This window comes from Primulina tabacum, chromosome 1 (assembly GCF_025594145.1).
Source record: "Primulina tabacum isolate GXHZ01 chromosome 1, ASM2559414v2, whole genome shotgun sequence".
Lineage (NCBI taxonomy): Eukaryota > Viridiplantae > Streptophyta > Magnoliopsida > Lamiales > Gesneriaceae > Primulina > Primulina tabacum.
The window spans coordinates 44884674-44890673 of NC_134550.1; positions in this window are offsets into that span (position 1 = coordinate 44884674).

Sequence of the window (6000 nt, forward strand, 5' to 3'; positions counted from 1 at the left end):
GAAATCTGCCAATGAAGGAATGACTTTCTTTGATAATTGGCATAAGGTTCGAGTTTTCCATCCTCTCACATATTTTAAAACACCAGGCTCATACGCAAAAATGGTGAAGAATGAGAAGAAGTTGTTTGATCTTGCCAAGACTGAAAATGTGATTGAAGCAATAAGACGACGAAGTTACATTCTTGAGCAGCTGAAGTGTAAGAAGCTGGAATCTGTTTTAAAGACTCTTAAGTCTAATTTCGACTCAATGATTCCGACTGCTGCTCAGGATCAGAATGTGATCCAAATTTTGACCGAGAGATTAAGATTAATGAATGAGCAACTTCTTGCTCAAGAACACGCATTTGGAGAACCTGTTCAGTATCTTGTAGGCTTCGTTCCCTATTTTACTCAGAATAAGCCAGTTGAGGAGAGAACTATAGCTTCCCCATAAGCTATGGTTTCCAGTACTCCTGCATCTCCGAAGCAGCCTACTCAATCTTCATCTTTTCTATATGTTCGTGAATTGGCTTCAGTGGATGAAGTCATTCAATCTATTGCTCTCAATGTCTCTACTGCACCAGAAGCAGCTCAGGCTGATGATATGGTCCAACCGGAAGCTCAACCAGCAGAACAACCCATGGCAGAATCGGATGCTGCCCCATCTCAATCACTGCCGAATTTGGAGATTTTCTCTGCTGAACATCAAGCGGAAATTGTATCTATCTTGAATGTTCAATCTGAACCCATTCCAGCCGCTGAGCAACTAGAGGCCATGGAAGCCGTGCAACCAGAAGAAAGAGCAGTTCCTGAACCATCTGCTGCTGCTGAAGGATCTTCTGCTGAACAGTCTATTGCTGTTACTACTGCTCCAATAGACCCTGTCTCCTCTACTGCCTTGATTATTCTTCCTACTGATTCACCAATTGACATCGCTCATATTGCTCATCTTGCTGAAATCAAAGAACGACATCTTGCAAGAAGTCCATCCCCAGACGAAGAGCACTTTAATCTTGAATCTGAGATTGATATACTGAGACGAAATATTGACAGACTTTCAGAGATCGTCAAAAAGTTATCCTATGAAAATGTTGGTGAAGTCGAAGCCACCAATTTCTTCCGAGAACGCGTAACGAAATATTTCGTTAAAACGGCAGAATCGTTGGCTAAGCTTGAAGAATCCAACCTTTTCAGGAAGAATGTTTTGACTAGTCACGCTAACATCGTTATTGGTCAATCTGATGTCATTTGAACTGTGTCTGATCATGAGACGTCTCTTCGCTCAATCTCAACTAAATTCGAAGCTACTGATTTGAAATTTGAATCCATCGATGCCAACATTGAGTCCCAATCCCAATCTCTTCAAGCCCTTAATGATCATGTTTCGAATCAAGCCCCATTTCTGGAAATGATGAATGATAGCATTATCACTCTTACTGGATGAGTGGATGAATTACTCACTCGCTTTGATGCCAAAAGGGGGGATGCAGTAAGTAGAATAGAACGGAGGACAGAAGAAGGGAGAACTGGAGGACATCTTGCAAAATCTTCTTTCAAAAGCCAAGATCCTCAGGATGAGGATACAATGTTCAGAGACATTGGAACTGATGATTGAACTTGATTGAACTTCTGATTTAATATTCTTTTGAACTCTGTTTAAATGCTTATTTACTTATCAATTATTTGGTTTTAATTGCTATCTGTTTTTGATATTATTGCTTCTCTTTATCATACTAACTTCTAGGTTTTGGCATCACCGCAAAAGAAAAAATTGATAGACTTAATTTAATTGTGGTGATGAGAGTCAAAAGCTATAGATCGCGTTAGTAAAACCAGAAGATAGTATAAAAGCAGAAGTTCTCGTATCGCCCTAACAAAGCAGTACTCTTCGAGTACTTATCAACTTAGATAAACAGAAGCAGAACACGGCTTATACAAGATTAGAACTTAAGGACTTTTACTTGATCGTTACTATATTAAATGTTACCGTTACTTTCTCTAGTATGAGTATTTATTGCACCATTAATGCTGAACAAAGACATTTAACGCTCCTTACCAGTTTTTGTATGAAACAAGACTGATTGTTTCGTAGCTTTCTGCAGGACTCATTTTAGGTACTAAAGCTGATCTTGCTCAGAAGTCTCAGAAGCCGTCTCTGAATATAGACGTTGGACTCTAGTTTTCTATATATATTAGGTTCAATCCTATATATAAAATAACGCTATTATCTTTATCTACACAACGATTATTCCAACGTGAGTTTGAGCTATCATCAACTACTTATCTTCAAAGCTCAACATACAGAAAAGCAGCACACACTTTATTATCAATATTCGATCTTCTGAGATCATATTGTGCTGCTGTTTTGTAAAATTTCTTCTAGCTTAACACTTTGCTACATCTTTGAGAAGAGTTTGTAAACTGGAAAAGAGTCTTTTTCAGAACCTTGTTGTATTCGTTTTATTACTGAGTTGTGTAACTAAGAGTTTCAGTAGACCAAGGGTAAGCCCTACTGAAGTGGGTGTGTACAAGTGTTGTACTGTAATATCCAAAGTCTTTTAGTGATACCTTCTGGAAACAGAAGAAGGGGAGATGTAGAAGATTTTATCTTCGAACTTCCAGAAATAACCACTGTTCTACTGCCTACTATTTTATTGTGTTTCATCGTACTCCATCGGATCATTTCCGCACTTATTATTGTGATCTACTGGACTTACTCTTGAACAAGATAAGCTATAATCTCTTACAGTATTCTAGAACCCTTTGCAAAATCAACCAACAAAGGAAAGAGTTTATTCACCCCCCTCTAAACGCTATATCGATCCCCAACACTGGAAGCTTATGTAATATTGCATTTTCATCCATGTACCTAGGTTCTGGACATAGGTCCATATATGGCTCATATGGATTTTGGATAATATCGAAAATTTAAATTAAGCTCATTAAAAGAAAAATTAAAAAAAGTTTAATATTTCCTTGCTTTTCATCAATGGCGATTGCATGATGAACGCTACTTGCGATCAGTGTCTGACTCATATTATTGGAATATTATCCTATAGAGTGGTGTTGCTACGATGCTAGCTGGAGTACATAATGTGTTCCACATATCGATGATGCGAAAGTATAAGTCGAACCCTTCACACGTACTAAATTATGAGTATCTGCAGTTGACTCTCAACATGTCATACGAGAAAAGACCTATACAAATTCTAGATAGACAAGAAAGAAGACCATGAACAAGGTTATACAAATTGTCAAAGTCAAGTGGCTAAACCACTCGGAGGAAGAGGCTACTTGGAAAACTGAAAGGGACATGAGGAGTCGCTATCGGAGTTATTCGATAAGTTTTAATTTTGACGACAAAATTTCATTAAAGGGAAAGAGGAATTGTAGGGTCCAAAAATACGATAACGTAACCTAACTGCATGCAAATCTAGGAAAAATGTAAAATGACTAATTAAATGTTTTTAATTGCATAAATTTAATATGTTATGCATGTTTACATATTTAAAATGTACATTTCTACATGAATGCATAAAACTATGTTTTAAAGGTTATCCGAGACGCGATCGATGAACGGAGACCGGTGACTATATAAGGAAAATATTTTTATTAAATAATTATTTTGTAATTGTTTAATGTGTGGTGTATTTTAAATGGAATTTTCGAAAATGAGGTGTTTTATATGCCTAGTCGTATTTTAAACGGTTGGAACATTTCATATTCGCAATCTTGATTTTGATGTTAACAAAACTTGTTATTTTGTTTCTAATGAATTTACCTAAGTGCGCAGAAACTGGAACTGATCAGGATTCGAACTGATCAGTTATTAATCCAAAACTGAAGCTATCGAGATGTAAACTGAAAGCGCCAACTTATCGCCCAAACTGAATCAGTTCAACTGATATATCAAAGACCAGTTCAACTGATTGACCAGCTGATAGGTGGTTCAGCAGAAGACCTTCAGAATCCCGGTCAGCTAATGAAGAGCTCAACTGATGAAGAGCTCAGCTGACCAGTTCTACTGAATCAGTGAAATCAGTTCAGCTGACGAGCCAAATGATTTCACCACACCAGTTCAAGAACAATTCAAATGACCAGTTCAAAACATCAGTTAGGAATCAATCAGTTTCCAGAACACGACAAGCTTATTCAATGGAATCCAGTTGTGCACACTGAAGAAAAGCTTTTGTCCAGTCAAAGGACAATAATAAACGTTACAGCAGTGGTTAAAACCAAAACGTTCCAGAATGGCTGTCGGAAAGTACAGACACAATTTGATGAACGAATTCAAATTGCAACGTTCATATTTTAAGAGTCTTGGTTTACGGTCACATTGCTTCTATAAATACCAGACCAAGATCATCAATATACAAGTGTATGGAAAATACACAAGTGTGTGAAGATCAAAAAAGGAGAGAAAAATAGGGCATGCCAACTGCTTAGTGTAGAAGAAAAATTCTCAGTGTGTGAGAACATTTTCGTGTTGTATTCATATTTCAGTTCTCACACATGCACACACACAATCACTCATACATACAAAGAATTGAGCTTATTGAATAGTTGAGTGAGTCTTGCACAAAGACGTTAAACTTTTGTATGTAGTATTTAACACATATACGTTAAACAAGTGTTGGCTAGAAGGTATTGCCTTCAGTCTAGGCTACGAGTTCAGTTAGGCAGTAGGGTAAGTCCTAAGCTGAGTAGGTTTGTACAAAGTATTGTATAAATCAAAGTCTTTCAGTAGAACCTACCCGAGGTGGTAGAAGGGGTGACGTAAGAGCAGTTGAAGTCTCCGAACATCTATAAACATATCTTGTGTACTTAATTGTTTATTTGTTTTAAAACTAACTTGATCAGTTCGAGCTGTTATCAATTCAGTTCTCACCATAACTGAACTGATATAAGCAAGAACCGATACCTCTTATATCAGTTAATCAGTTTACACAAGTTAAAAGCCTGAAACTGATTATCTTTCTTAAAGAATGATTATTTCGAATATTTTCCGCTTGGTTTAAAATCAAATTCGATCTAATTCATCGGTGTTTACATTCTTAGAACACGAGCTATTGCAGCTCATTGAGAATATTGTGTTTGAAGCATCTTCAAAGGTGCCCGAACGGATATATCATAAACTGGTATTCAATTTTCAATGAAAATAGGGACTTTTGGGAACTCGGCTATTATTTTCACAAACTTCCCTTAGCAAAATATTTTAAATATTAACTAATGGGCTTAATGGACCTATTATACTAGGTTAATGGGCCTAAGTTTGCACCATATATTATATATTAAATTTTAAGCTGATAAACCGTACCCATAAACCCCAAAACTCACTCCCCTCCCTAGAATAACACAAGGACTCTTCCTCCATCAGCCTACACGATCACACACATAAATTTCAAGCAAATTCACGTGAAGTTTGAAGGGAAAATTTAGTAAGGTCCACCCTGTGTCGACGTCCTCGAATTGCAAATCGTTTTCGTGCATCTTATACACAAAGGCACGCCTTAATCTTCCTTCAAACATATTTCACACCATATTATGTATATTTAATTATCATTGCATGAAAAATATGATAAACATGATATATTTTCATCTGTATTCCATGTTGTGCCCAAAACTCAAGTTTTTATGGTTTAAAACTTATGTTATTGATGCATAAAAGGGTTGCCATGGTAAGGCTATGGGAAGAGATGTTTTTAAACATGTTTAATGACCATTAGGTGCATGTGAGAAGACTGGACAGGGAGGGTAACCAAGATGAACGAAAATATGGGTTGAAGGTAGGCTGGGGCATCCTTGAGGGCCACCGATCTTAGCTACTGATAGGGCACGACCATGGGACCTTAGGGGGCTGCGTGTTGGTCCTAGGGAGGCTGCACGGTGGCTGGCTTGAAGGCTAGGCACGAGCCGCGCCTATGAGGGTCGCGCAAGGCTTCCTAGGGCACGAGTGAAGGGTTGGGCATGTTAGGGGTGATAGGTTTGGTCCAGTAGCATGTTATGGGTTCGGTCTAGGTC